This window comes from Bos javanicus, chromosome 7, assembly GCF_032452875.1.
Source record: "Bos javanicus breed banteng chromosome 7, ARS-OSU_banteng_1.0, whole genome shotgun sequence".
Taxonomy (NCBI): domain Eukaryota; kingdom Metazoa; phylum Chordata; class Mammalia; order Artiodactyla; family Bovidae; genus Bos; species Bos javanicus.
The window spans coordinates 91,701,754-91,717,991 of record NC_083874.1 but is presented as its reverse complement, the minus strand read 5'-3'; positions in this window follow the sequence as shown (position 1 = coordinate 91,717,991).

Sequence of the window (16,238 nt, the reverse complement as noted above, 5' to 3'; positions counted from 1 at the left end):
CCATATCTGGTGTGTGCTCCTCCAACAGTTTGAGGTGAATCCACCTCAGCCTCTGTATTCTTCAGGCTTTCTTCCCAAGAAGACGTTCCACTACATCTTTCTTCTTTGCCTGGTGACAAAGAATCATGCCACTAGTACAAAATCTCCTTTGTTAGTCTCACCTTTTCTATGTATCTCTCCTTGATTCAGTGTTGGACTCCCTGTGGCCCAACCCATTAAAGTCTTAATTTTATCCCGTCTTACAGAGGATGCGATCAACTTCTACATAGCAGCTAAAGCAGTATTTTTCTTAAGAGGTCCTGAGAAAGAGGGAAGTAAAATGTATTTTTGCTAAGCAATACGCATAATATATCTTTCTGTCTTAGAGTCTCGCTGCTGCTGCTGCTGCTGCTAAGTTGCTTCAGTCGTGTCCGACTCTGTGCGACCCCATAGACAGCAGCCCACCAGGCTCCTCTGTCCCTGGGATTCTCCAAGCAAGAAGACTGGAGTGGGATAGTAGTAGTAGGTACATTTTAATCTCAAACTCCTAATTTATCCCTCACCCATCCTTCCCTCCCTCCCTCTGTCCCATTTGGTAACCATAAAATTGTTTTCTATGTTTGTGAGTCTATTTCTGTTTTGTGAATAAGTTCATTTGTATCCTTTATTTTAGATTCCATATGTAAGTGATATCATATGATGTTTATTTTTCTCTGACTTTATTTAGTATGACAATCTCTAGGTCCGTCCATGTTGCTGCAAATGGCATTATTTCATTCTCTTCATGGCTGAGTAATATCCCATTGTATAAATATATACCATATCTTCTTTATCTGTGTATCTGTCAGTAGACACTTAGGCAGCTTCCATGTCTTGGCTATTGTAAATAGTGTTGCAATGATCATTGGGGTGCATGTATCTTTTCAAATTACAGTTTCTCTCTGGATATATGTCCTGGAGTTGGATTGCAGAATGATATGGTAGCTATATTTTTACTCTTTTTTTAGGAACCTCCATATTATTCTCCATAATGGCTGTACCAATTTATATTCCCCCCCAACCGTGTAAGAGGGTTCCCTTGTTTTCACACCCTCTCCAGCATTTATTATTTGTAGACTTTTTGACAATGGCCTTACTGACTTGTGTGAGGTGATACCTCATTGTAGTTTTGATTTGCATTTTTCTAATAAGTAGGAGTGTTGAGCATCATTTCACGTGCTTTTTGGCCATCTGTATATCTTCTTTGGAGAAATATTTATTTATATCTTCTGCCTTTTTTATTTTAATTTTTTTTAGAGCTGTATAAACTAATTGATATTCTGAAGATTAATCCCTTGTCAGTCACATCATTTGCAAATATTTTTTCCATTCTGTAGGTTTGTTTTGTTTATGGTTTCTTTTGCTGTACAAAACTTTTAAGTTTAATTGAAAGTGAAAGTGATGGTGAGGTCGGTCAGTCCTGTCCAACTCTTCGTGACCCCATGGACTGCAGCCTACCAGGCTCCTCCATCCATGGGATTTTCCAGGCAAGAGTACTGGAGTGGGGTGCCATTGCCTTCTCCATTTAATTAGATTTAATTAAGATTAATTAGGTCCCTTTTATTTTTGTTTTTATTTCCATTTCTCTAGGAGAAAGAAAGAAAAAAACTACTTGGAGCCAGTTGTGTCCGACTCTTTGTGACCCCGTGGACTCTTTGGGACCCCATGGACTGTAGGCTCCTCCATCCATGGAATTTTCCAGGCAAGATTACTGGAGTGGGTTGCCATCTCCTTCTCCAGGGTATCTTCCTGACCCAGGGATTGAACCTGGGTCTCCCGCATTGTAGGCAGATGCTTTACCATCTGAGCCACCAGGGAAGTCCTACACTAGGAAGCAGATCCAAAAAGATCTTGCTGTAATTTATTTCAGAGTGCTTTGCCTAGGAGTTTTATAGTATTCAAATTTACATTTATATCTTTAAGCCATTTTTCCCTGGAGAAGGAAATGGCAACCCACTCCAGTTTTCTTGCCTCGAGAATCCCATGGACAGAGGAGCCTGGCAGGCTACAGTCCATGGGGTCACAAAGAGCTAGACTCAACTGAGTGACCAACAGTTTTTACTTTTCATTCCATTTTAAATTTTTTATAGTATTTGAGAATATCATAATTTCTAACACTCTTTTTAGTAAATAACTTTATGAACTACATAATGTTTTTATTTTTACCACATGTGGTCCCATCAACGTTGGTGATCTCCATATATTCAAATTGCCCATTTAAGGATTAGCCTCACAGCTCATCACTTACCTTGTTTTTTTTTTTTCATTTTATATCAACTTTCTCAACAGCATGACTTCATTCTTTCTTTACCTCAAAACAGGACTTTTAATTCCAAGATTCCTGCTCTTCTGGAGAAAGAAATGGCAACCCACCCCAATATCCTTGCCTGGAGAATTCCATGGACAGAGGAGCCTGGCGGACTATGGTCCACTGGGTTGCAAGGAGTCTGACACGACTAAGCGACTAACGCTTTCACTTTCCGGGGCTTCGACTCCAAACTCTGTCTGACACACTTGCAGTCAGAATACCCATCAACCAACCCTTCACCTCCTCTGAGGACCTCTGGTTATGCGAGCTCTCTCAGCTAGCTGAATTCACTCAGGCTTTTCCCTCTGTGCTGTCCAACTAGAACTCCACAGCTAGTCGTTTCAGAGCTGTGTAACCTCTCTCTAGGATGCTATTGTTTCCTTAATCGTTCATGGCTTAGCCTCAGCTCAGCTATTCTCTTATTTGTCCGTTATATTCTTTTCTCCTGCCCATAGATTAGTTCCAGGAAAATTAAGGACCCTTCCATATACTGATCCAGTTTAACATGACTGAACTGGGTATTACTGGATAATAACTCCATAATAGTGCTTGTGATATTAGACAGTTAACTTTTTGTTGCTGGCCACGGTTTGCCTGAGGAAGTAATGGTTTTGGAGAGGAGACAGAGTTCACAGTTTTGAGATCTAACTACTTAATGAAAGATTCCCATACCTTTTTGAGATGATTTAAATGATCACATTGTCTTACTTTGTTGAGCATTAATTTTGAGAATCAGATTGTTTTCCTTTTCAACTCTTTGATTAGAATGAGGAAAGAAAAGAAAAAGTGAGAATACAACTATATAATTTGAAAGATGGGATAAATTCAAGACGTAGTGATGTTCTGAAGAAATGACTTGGGTAGCCAGAGATCAGTTTACCAGTTAGCTTCCTGGAGGGCAGAAGAAATCTGTCTCAGAAGTGAAAGCAATTAAAGGTAACTTCAGTTAGTCTAGAACTTTGACAGAATTATTTTTGCCACTGATTGTGCACCCACATATGACGGAAAAGAATCATCTCTGCTGGATGCTTTTGGGCCATGGAAAAGCCACGTATGTTTACAAACTCTGTAGTTTTCCTGCTTTACATCCCATGTACTACCCATAGCATGGCTCCAAGATTCAGATCTAACAACTTTTTTCCCTCTTTCTCTTGATGAGTTTACTTAGTCATGGCTGCAGATAGTACTTTTATCATGATTCACAATGAACTGCCATGATCTGCCCCTTTCTGTTCTAATGTCTGGTTTCCAAATCCAGGCTCATATTATCACCTCCAGTTAAACAAGTCAAAAGCTGTTCTATCTGCAGTCCTGCATTCCACATACATACAATGTGATAACAGTATCTTCATTTCCATCATCTCTCTGGCAAGTTATTCCTGTACCCTCTTTTACTTTGCTTTCTTTTTCTCAATCTGTTAAGAAATTTTTAATCAAATTTAACCTTTTCCCTTATATCCATGCCTTCCTCTTCTTTATCAGTTCCATGGTTTTATTTTAAATCTTTATTATCTCACATTTGTATTATGTAAATGATAGTCTAAGTAGTTCCTCTACTTTTATAGTCTTTCATATTGTTATCTGTCCTTTATCATATTGGGAGAGTCATCTATCTTGAACATCACAACTCGCTCTCATGCTCAAAATCACTTCCTATGCCTTTCTTCCTCGCTACCCTTACCTAAAAGCTTAATCCTGTCCATTCTTAAATATGCTGCCCAAGTTCCAATTCTTTCATGAAGTTTCTACAACCTCTCCAGGTCACAGTAGACTATAGTTCCTGTGAATTCTAAAAACACTTATGGCTTATACCATTGGTATAACACTAAATAGGTAGGCTTTGTATGGTTATCTGCATTTTCCTCTGTATACATGGTACAATTTTTTTTTCATTACTTTGTATTCTTCAAAGCTTCTAGCATTTGTTACATATAAGATAAATGCCACTTGAAGGAATTAATGATATGTAATGGTTATAGTCCTTTAAACCAAGTCACAAAGGGACTTCTAAAACTTCAAGGACACAAACCATTCAAGACTATTTTAGTACTGGTGATATTTTAATAAATTATAATCATTTGAAGAACGATAATCTATTCTTCTAAACTAGTAACTCTCAATTTATTAGGGTACTTATTTGAAAACTCCAGGGTAACATAGGCTGCATATTTTCTCATGCCCTCTGTGTTTACCATCGAATGAATTCCAGTACCATGGACATTTCAGTGGGTAACTGAAACGCCAGGGGCTCAAGTGCTTCCCACATGTTTCTAAAACTGAACAAAATAAATTCACTTTCATAAAGAAAAATGCACCAGCCATATGAAAAGAAAAAACAAGCGAAAACCCTAATGCAGATCTTAACAGAGGCAGAACAAAAATATAATTTTTTGAAGTAATACATTAGTCTTATTCAAAGTATTGTCTAGGAAGATGAAAATCAATGACATTTATTATTAATGAAATGCTTTAAAAATATAGGTACATTTTAATGCAGTGATTACCTTACTCTAAAATAAGGATATAATCAGGTGATTTTTGCCTAGGAGTATGTCTAAGGATGTTCACTGTAGCACTGTTTATAATGGCCAAAATCAAGAAATGCTCTCCTGCAATAATAGAAAGTGGATTAAATAAATTAAGGCATATAGAGACATGACGATATAATGGAAAGGTAGTCACGCCACATATTACATTTCTGTGATTGTGGATTGTTGTATAATTTAAAAAATTATATCAACTTCATCTACCACTGAGGCAAGCAAAGTTTGCAATTTAAGTTATGTCACGCTTTGGAGGTTGCAGTTGTGTTTAAAGAAAAGTAACAAAATTTTCTCATTTTTATCTTGATATTGACCCAAATATAGGATTCTTTTTATATTTTATATTATAAATTATTAAGTATATATAGCTCAACATTCAGAAAACTAAGGTCATGGCATCCGGTCCCATCACTTCATGGCAAATAGATGGGTAAACAGTGGAAACAGTGGTAGATTTTATTTTTGGGGGACTCCAAAATCACTGCAGATGGTGAGTGCAGCCATGAAATTAAAAGACGCTTACTCCTTGGAAGAAAAGTTATAAGCAACCTAGACAGCATATTAAAAAGCAGAGACATTACTTTGTCAACAAAGGTCCATCTAGTCAAGTCTATGGTTTTTCCAGTAGTCATGAATGGATGTGAGAGTTGGACTATAAAGAAAGCTGAGTGCCGAAGAACTGATGCTTTTGAACCATGGTATTGGAAAAGACTCTTGAGAGTTCCTTGGACTGCAAGGAGATCCAACCAATCCATCCTAAGGGAAATCAGTCCTGAATATTCATTGAAAAGACTGATGCTGAAGCTGAAACTCCAATACTTTGGCCACCTGATGCGAAGAACTGACTCACTGAAAAAGACGGTGATGCTGGGAAAGATTGAAGGTGGGAGGAGAAGGGGACGGCAGAGGATGAGATGGTTGGATGGCATTAAAGACTCAATGGACATTAGTTTGAGTAAACTCCAGGAGTTGGTGATGGACAGGGAAGTCTGGCGTGTTGCAGTCCATGGGATCACAGAGTCAGACATGACTGAGTGACTAAACTGAACTGAAGTATATATAAACTTATACCTAGTTTGCTGAATATTAATGAAGTTAAAAAGTAAGGTTAATACATAAAGTACAATATAAATGTCTTTAATTAGAATTATGTTTCTCCTTAGAGAACATAATGCAGGTGTACTACAATGATTTCTATATTAAATCCCATTTAGGGATCATGGGATTGAAGCTTTAAATAACTTTATTGTGTATAACTCTGATAAATACATTATCAGTTCATTATAGAAATATAAAAGCTGCCATTAAAAGATTTAAATAAATTCCTTTAGGAATAGGAATCATCCATTAATAAAGCCAATAATAAGCACCATTTTTAAAATTTGGTACTTCATAAGTTATATATACAAATAGAAATGTTAATTCCTACCATGATTATAATAGTAGCATCCATATCTTACACTTACTACAAGGAAACTAAAAATTATTTTTCAAAGTTTTAGAGCAAACAGAAGTATCTCACTTTAAAAATTAACATAATTTATGATGATCAGTTGAAAGGAACATGGGTAAGTATTGTTTTTATATAGTTATCTGCAATACAATAATTTTAGAAATCTTTTTTTAAAGCCCAATCTTACTATTGTTTTGGTTCAGTTTATTGACTGGCATCAAATAAAAATATGTATAAAGCTTTTAATGTCTTTGTCACCAAACAGTTAACTTTATTCTTTTTGGTAGTCAAAATATTAGATACAATCAGTTGTAATTTGTATAAATTAATGTTAAAAATATTCTCAAGTGTTTGCCATATTATGTCAGGTTTTCTAAGTTTAAAATCCTGATAAGCAAAAGAAAACATATTTTTTAAAAACTTGTTTTTTGCCAAATATTTTTTCCTGAACTGACTGCATCAGAATCACGTATGTCCATGCTCAGTTGCTTCAGTGGTGTTGACTCTTTGGGACCCTATAGACTGTTGCCCACCGGGCTCCTCTGTCCATGGGATTCTCCAGGCAAGAAAACTGGAGTGGGTTCGTATTTCCTCCTCCAGAGGATCTTCCCAGCCCAGGAATTGAACCTGAGTCTCCTGCTTCTCCTGCATTGCAAGTGAATTCTTTACTGCTGAGCCACCTGGAAGCCCATTTAGAATTACGTAGGTGCTTGTTAAGTTTTTATAGATTCTTGGGTGTCATTCAAAATATTGAAGGATGATCTACACTGTACAGCCTGAATATTTGCATTTTTAACAAGCTTCCCAGTAATCTAATCTGATAATTAGTATTCTAAGAAGGTTTTCATATAGGAAACCTAATCAGGACCTCAGAGTCTAGTTGTAAAATGAGGAATAAATAATTATTTATACTTGGTTATAAGTAATAATTAATTTAGGAGAATCTAGAAGAAAGTGTTAATGACTAAAGGAACTTACAAGAAGCAGGTTTCCAAGGGGTAGGCCCCCCATTATGTCTTGCCTTTCATTTTGTACCTAGGACAGTAAAAGCTGAGGAGATGGTAATTTATTGCACCAACACATTTATAAAGGTATCCAAATACAGTCTTTAATTAAGAGGCTTCATTGCTTCATGTAGTGAGTTCCGTTACTACTAACTTCTTCCCTAAAGATTTAACAGAATATTAGTAATTTAAATCTATAGGACCTGCTGGGATCCCTGGGTTTTGAGATATCATGTGATGGGATCCTTCCATCAGTGGATAACTTCAGATTACATTAAAAGGCAACTGGTGTATTTTTTTAGTCTAAGAATTGTAACTTAATATAGACTTGGCTGCAAAGTATTAAAAAAAAAAGCTACTGTGATGAATATAATAGAATTACTTCTACTAGTGAGAAGTTATTTTTTAATTTAATCTCATAGAATTATTAATACTATTAATGTAGACTATAAATTATATAAGAATTATATAAGCAGAAATTCTTTCTTTTGCAAAATCCAAACAAGAGCAGAAAGGAAGGAAGGGTGTTTGGAGCTTACAGTGAGACAAGTGCAGAAAAGCAGTTGAACAGGAAGGCTTAATGGAACCCACTCCAGTGCTTAGTCCATCTTTTATTTTTGCTCCTCTTCAGTCGACCATCTACTTCTCTCCTTTGCAGACTGACTTCCTTAGCTAGTCTCATTTTTCATAATGGAGAATTTAGTCACTAACAGTGTTTTAAAAATATAGTGTCTTTTTTCTGAGTCCTAGCTTACTCTTTGATAAGTGACAGCCCTGCGCATGGGTTAGTTGACTTTGTGCAGGAAAATCCCCTGGAAAAGGAAATGGCAACCCACCCCAGCAGTCTTGCCTGGGAAATTCCATGGACAGAGGAGACAGGTTCGCGACAGTCCATGGGGTCACGAAAGAGTCAGACAGGACTGAGCACACGTGCATGCACACAAACAGAAAAAGAGCAATGATCACAGAGTAGGGTGAAAAGTAGAATGACATTGTTGCCATCTTAGCGGCAGAACGCCTCTTAGTGTTTTAAAGGAAAATTTCTTAAACTAAGGCCCATACCCCAATCTGAACCTTTATTCCTTTATCCATTCCCTGAATATAGTGGCAGGTATTTTATTTTGGGGAAGAAGGATATGAGAGGAAGTAATCTCAAATCCTTTAAAGGATCCATCTGGAATTCTGAGGTGTAGATTAGGGTGTTAAGGCTGCTTTGCAGTGTTCAGTGTCCTGGAAGAATGAAGGGACCTGAAAATCTTTTTTTCTTGAATTTGGGTTCTAAGGAAATTTGTCTTCATTTGTATCCATACTCTGAGAGCAGGATGTGTGGGTACAAATTTTCCAGACTGCTATTTTCGGAACATATGGGCAAAGCTGAAATATCTGAACATATGTATGTATGTTTGTGTACGTATATAAGCGTGTATATTTGTATAAGCAACCACATTTTTATTCTCCCCATCACCCTCCCGCCCTCTTCTACATTTGGAAGATATTTGAAATATGAAACATGTGCTTGGTGGGCAGGCAATAAGTATTATTTTATAATTATCGACAATCATGTGTGTGTTTTCCTTAACAAACCTACAAGCGATTAATCTACCTTAAAATATTCCATATGAATTATTTCTGTTTTATTTATCTGTATACACTCTGTATTTCCACAAAGGCAAAGGTCATTTGTTATAATCTTGTTGAAGAAGATATGATTCTAAATTACTGTATGTACCTAGGTCAAACAAGATTCACCAAAATTTTAAAACAAAGAAATATTAAAAAGATAATTATGATAACTGGTAGCATTATTTTAGGGCATTCAGTGTAAAAGCACAAACTGCTGAAATGGGTTTCTGCACATGTATGAATATATATGAGTCTGGGGCAGGGGTCTTGTGAACATATATGTGGGGAGAATCTGTGATGTGGGTTTTTACACAGGCATACATTTTTGCTTGACAAATATTGTAGGACTATTTTTTTTAACCTTTTAAATACAAAATTATATTAATAAAGTGTTGTATTTGACAGTGTGCTCAAATATCAAAGGTGCAAAATTATACTATTTACTCTTCTCTAGTAATGCAGATTTTCTTTAAATGATCCATAGTTTACCATGCCTTCCTTTTTCTACTTAGTTTCTCTATTCTTTGCATTTAAAACAAATAAACAAAAGTGACTAAAAATATGGCTGATTTTGATAACTTTCAGCTTGGATGATCCATTCAAAATCTTCATATCCCAAAGAGGCTAGTTAGTCAAATGTTACCATCAGCAATTTCAGAAAGTGGAAAGTTAAAAACAAGATTATAAATTAAAAAGAACAACATTGTACTATGAAACTATTGATTAGAAGTTCTTATTATTTATGCACTGAAACATTAGATAGCATTCTGTTTATTTCATATGATGGAAAACTCTTGAAGTTTGAAAATCCCAGGAGCTTTCTTTTTTAAGCATCATCTCTGACCTAATGGCCATAGTATCTCACTTTTTATTCAGAAAACAATCATTTTCGAAGTGAGAACTATGTCATACCCTCAGTGCAGTGTGTATCATGTACATGTATGCTTCCAAGAATGATTTCCATTCATTTTTTCATGAATCTTGGGACCCCGAGGTGAAGAAGTGATCCCAGTCCACACACAGTATACCATCCTTCACTCAGTTCATCTCCCCAGCACACGGAAGGTATTTGGGTAAATCTATTTTACTCAAAGATCATTTCATCTTTCAGGAAGTCAACATGTTCTCAATAAAGATTTACCCAGCCTCAATTATTGTTCCTTGCCTTTGAAAACGTCAAACTGCTTCTTTTAAAAACAGCCATCCGAACAAGATGACTATGTTTTTAACACAATAATAGCATGCATGTCAGCCGGTTACCCCATTTCTAGGAGTCCTGTTATAGACCTCTTATTACACACTCCCAAGCCCTGTTTTCCTAAAAGCACCTTTCAAGTACCCTGCCTTCCACTGAAATGTGGCTGCTACTGTGTGCTTATTTTAAAAATGGCTTGACAGAATTGCTAATGTTCTCATTCCTTCAGGATATTTCCTAATACTTGTAGCCTTTTCATGTTTCTAATTAGGCCAGTAATGGTCCCTGAAGTTAAACCAATTAAAATTATTTACTGTGACACACAGTGTGGAGATAATTATCTGATATCTGAATCCAACTTCTGCTTACTTCGCAACATTACTTAATAGAAAACAGAGAAACTGATGCCCATGCTTTCATTTTCCTTGTCTACCAAATGTGTTTGCCCTATAGCAAACTGTTTAAATAAAGCATTAAAATCTTTGCGGTGCTAATCAAAATGTTTAAAATCCACTCACACTCCTTTTATAGTTCTGAAAAGCATATAAAACTCTTCCACATTACCTTTTACATTATACTTGCTGACCAATGTAGTATTACAGCCACATTATAAACAGATAATGCAGCTTCTGCAGTTTCTAGTAACCTTACTTTTCTCTTCCCCTAACTCCTTTACTCTATTTTTTTCTTTTTAACATTTTTTTTCTTCTTTCGCTTTCCTCTTTGTCTTGTGTTTTCTTCCGAGTTTTGTGATTCACCATAGTGGCACAAAGCTGACGGACTTTGAAATATTAGCTTCATACAACAGAATATCATTCTGTATAGTCTAAACATTTATTATAGCATGGAAGGAGACAAGTTGGATTAATTACTATTTTATTTTTGCATACGGTTTGGAGTTTGGAAGATGAGAGGTTCACAAAGAGAATTTTCATCAATGGCAGAAGTCTCAGCAAAAGTTCAGTTTATATTTAATGTAAAGCAAAAATCCCTCTAGGAAAAAAATTTCGCAGAGCAAGTAAATCATATCGGGAAGCAATGCTTTTCATTAAAAGTTGGCTGGCATCATGTTGAGAATTTGGACAAATGTAAAGACTAAGCCTCTAAGTTAGGCTTGCATATGCTGTAGTTAAATGCCAAAGTGCAGTCTCATAAAGAATTATAGCTTAGACACTTTGAGAGCATTTAGCCCATAATTCCCATGCAAATTATTCTAAGAGAAAATTGAGTTTCATGCCAAAATGCCACCTTGAGACTGGCAGTATAAAGTTGTATATTAAGCCTGATCTTAGGATGGAGTCCTTTACTATTTCCTGCTTTTTGTTCAAATAGTCATGAAAACCCATAAAGATAGAGGACAGGCACAGATACATTTTCCAAGTCACCATATGCTTAACTGAAGCCCCTTTGCTGCTTGTAATGACTATAATTTAGAGAAACAGATCACAAGGGGAGGAAATTAAAACGCTGGTCAAATCAGAGCTGTAGCCTAAGAGTATGGCATTCAGGAGAAACTTGTGGTTCAAGACACTGGCTTGGGAATGGTAATGGATCAAATGTAAGAATCTGGGCTTACATGGGATGACCAAGATGCCCTGTTATTTTTCCCAGCAGATAGTATAGAATGCCTGTCTGTGTACCACATGTGCTTGGCCTGCATTAGGTCACAGAGTGCCAGGAAGGGTAGTGGAAACTTTGCAGGGAGGCCTTGAGAGTATTCAGGCAAGGGGTGAGAGTCTTTGCACAAGCTCTTTTTCCTGCAGCACTGAGTTTGATCTTGGCAGAACTAACATGTTTATGGTGGTTACAATTGAAGAAATCTGTGTTCCTCCTCCTATATCATGTATTTTCCCCATAACTTTGTTAACACAACAAGCTTATTTCACTTTTTAGTTATTTGTCTATCTTGCTAAATAAATGATACACTCAACAGCTGTCATTAATGCCTCTTCAAGGTTAGTGACTGCAAGCCTTTTCAGAAGAGGTAGAGATATAGACTGTAAAACAACACATTAAAATAATAGCAAAAGATGATTTTTCCAACTATTTTTAACTAAACTTTACTGTTTTCTTTCAATTTTATTTATGTGTAATATTTTACATTAATTTATATGATAGCTTAAGTATTAGTTTTATCTTTCCAACTATTTTAGAGTTGTGGTCCAAGTGTGTGTGTGGTCAGTTGGTTAATCGTGTCTGACTCTTTTCAACCCCATAGACTGTCTTCTCTGCCCATAGGATTTCCCAGACAAGAGTACTAGAGTTGGTTGCCATGCCCTTCTCCACAGGATCTTCCTGACCCAGGGACTGAACCCACATCTCCTGCATTGGCAGGCAGATTCTTTACCACTGAGTCACCTAGGAAGCCCATGGTCCAAGTAGCCATGCCTTATACAGCATTTAACACAGAAAACTTTACAGAATAAATATTTTATTATTAAATTTAAATTCAATTCCAGACCTATGGATTCTGTACTATGGATACAGCAAAGCCTCAATAAACATTTTTGTATTCTGACCTCCAGAAGTTTGTATCATAGCATATTGACTACTACTTATGCAAGTGAATTCATCTGTGTCCCATACAAACATGAGTTAGAGGAGGAAGGAAATTTAATTTTATTCAAGTTTTAAATATTAACTTAACTCAATTAAATTTCTGAAGTTTTATATACTGCTATCATTGTGCTACTTATTTTCATCATTTTCTCTAATTCTAAGCATGAAAAATATAGTTAGTAATACAATTATTCCCCAGATTCTTACTCCTCTGCTCTTAGATCATCACATAATACTTGTGAACCTGGATGGATGTTTAAATAACATAGCTTATAACTTAATATTCACCACAGAGGCTGGAAGCAGGATGAATTAGGAAAAATACACTTGCATTAGTGGAAGTTAAAATGATTGGAAGAGGAAAGAAAAGGATGATGAGAGGATGGTGCTGAATATGTAAATAGAAGAAAGCATTATTAAGACAGTGGTGCAGACAAATCATGAAAATATACTCTGGAGGTAATGCTAACACTATTTTGAGCAAATATTGAACAGTATCCAATGAATAAAAAAGAAATAGATCAATCAAATATTCTAGGCTTTATTGGAGGTGACGGGAAAAATCATGAAAGATTTAGAATTTAATTTCCTCTAAATTTTATACTTTTAATCTAAGAATTTACATGCTAAAAACTGGTTGACACATGTTATGAAGTCATCAATGTCACAGACATTCATTTAGCTGATTCAGCTTACTAATCAGCATAAGTGGAGAGTGGAGAAAGGCAGGAAACGGAATGATAATGTTGCTTTGATTGTAGGTCTAAAGCCTACACATATATTAATAAGCCAAATGTGAAAAGTGTAGAGAATTAGTCCTATAAATTGGAAGAAATGAGGCCATCCTGCTCATTTTAGAGTCAATCAGTCAAAAAATATTGATTGAGCACCTTTTCTGTCTCATACCACTGGGATGCAGGGATAAACAAGAATGACAGAGTCCCTCTCCTCAAGGAAATTAATTTCTGGGGATCAGAGAATAGATGATAAGCATATCAGTAAATAAGATTATATCAGGAACAAATAAACCTGAAGGAAAAAACAGGATAATGAGGTAGAGGTACTAACAGTGAGTGTTGAGATCTCATTAGCTATGGTGGTTGGTGCCAAAAAATAAAGTTATGTGCCAAGGTCCTGAGAACAGGATAAATTTATATTATTCAGGTGGTGTGGTTAAGGAGGCATGTGAGAGGTGAAGTGAAAGTGTTACTCGCTCAATCGTGCCTGACTCTGTCCATGGGATTCTCCAGGCAAGAATACTGGAGTGGGTTGCCATTCCCTTCTCCGAGGAACTTCCCAAAGGAGGCAAAGGAAGGAACAAAAAAAGAACCGGAGTTTAGAGACACAAGCAATATGTAGACCATATGGAACTTGTGGACTGTGCTAAGGATCTTGAATTCTTAATATAGGTGTCCTTGCGATGGGAAGCCACCACAGGATTTGAAGTTTGGAAGTGAAACTTCATCTGAAGTTTTTTCAGATGAAAACCTGAAGCTCCCAAAGGTTAAGTAATACACAGACCTTTAAAAGTTGAATGAAATGATGAAAATTACTGAGCTAAAGTTTCCAACAGTTAAAAATGACTAAAATCGATGAATATTTAGAACAAAAGGAAGCCCTCTACCAATGAATAACTGTATTAATCTGCTAGGGCTGCCACAGCAAAGTACTACAAACTGGGTAGCTTAACCTCAGAAATTTATTATCACAATTCCGAAGGCTAGAATTTCAAATCAAGGGCCTGGCAGGTTTGGTACCTTCTGAGAGTTATGTGGGAAGATCCACTCCAGGACTCTGTCTTGGTTTGCAGATGGTCATCTTAACTTTCATGTGGTCTTCTCCCTGAATATGGGCCTGTGTGCAAACCTCCCCTTCTCTATAAGAGATTCAGTCATAATGAGTTAGGGGTCGACCCTTCTCCAGGGTGACCTCTTCTCAACTAATTACATCTGCAATGACTCTATTTCCAAATGAGAAGTGAAGTTGCTCAGTTGTGTGAGACTCTCTGCAATCTTGTGGACTGTAGCCTGCCAGGCTCCTCTGTCCATGGAATTCTCCAGGCAAGAGTACTAGAGTGGGTTGCCATTTCCTTCTCCAGGGGATCTTCCCGACTGGGGGATCGAACCCAGGTGTCCTGCATTGCAGGCAGACAGACACTTTACCCTCTGAGCCACCAGGGAAGCCCCAGGGAAGACCCCCTCATTTCCAAATGAGGACACATTTTAAAGTATTTGTGATTAGGACTTTAATACATGAATTGGAAGCAAACACAATTCAACTCATAGTAAGTATTTTGTTTAAAAAGCTGAAACTGTTAAGATATAAGCAGAAAAAAAAAAAAAAAAAGAAACACCTTTCTTACCTGAAGGATGGAGAGACGGGAGTGCACCAGTCCATGTGGTTGCAAAGAGTTGGATGACTCAGAGACTGAACAACCGGATTGACCCTTTAAACTCATTCCTTAGAAATTTCTTCTTTACCCCTTAAATGAAATCCTAACCTATGTTGGTCTTTCATTTATTTTTAAAGTTTTAGTCTCACAAAGAGCCTTATTTGAAAAATCAAAATGTCTGGTATGGGGGCACGGTTGCCTAACTCTTTACGTATGCCGCGGAAGGATCTCCTTCCTACCTTGTTTTTAGGTGAGGGTACCCACACGGAAGAAGAAGAGGATCTGTGCAAAAATGTCTTCTAGCTCCAGCTCTCACTCTCCCCACTTTGGTTTGGGGCCCCTTCAGTGTTTCACCCAGATGAGAAAGTGATTTAGATAAAAGGGGCTTACTGTAGGACACAATACATCAGATTAGGGAAACATTTAAAGCTGGCCTTTTGATCTCCTCAGCTACTTTTCCTAGACTTAAATAAAAATAAATAACCCTTTGGGGAAACTTCAATAGCAACTCCCAAGGTGGAGGGAAAGGGGGGGAATTTGCCCCCGGGACCTCACCAGTCAGCTCCTACGTTCCCTGTACCAGGGATCCACAACTTCTGCACGATCTAATGCCTAATGATCTGAGGTAGAGCTGATGTAATAGTAATAAAGTGCACAATAAATGTAACACACTTGAATCATCCTCAAAACATACCCTGCCCTGGTCAGTCTAAAAATTGTCTTCTAGGAAACCAGACCCTGTTGCCATAAAGGTTGGGGACCACCGCTTTATATAGACTCTTTTTGCTGCGGCCATTGCCCCGTCACGGCTTGTGGCTGTCTTGCCAGAGTTCCGCTTCAGATAGCTCTAGGCTTTCTCTTGTGGCCCACAGCCAAGCCTCTGGAACCACGTGGCTTTCCTCTACACGTGGCGCTAGGACTGTTTGCTTCCATTGCGTCTCACTGTTTCTCTGTTCTTGGGACTCATAGCCACTCTGCCTCTCACATTTAGATTTCCTAAAGGGGGGTCAGATACCACCCCACCACGTTCCCATTCTAGTGATCGCAACACAGACCCTCTGTGCAATCACCTGACAACCATCTCTGTGGTCTTGAATTGAGGAGGACACAGCCTCTACCCATCTCCCAAGGGGAGGGCTTGGA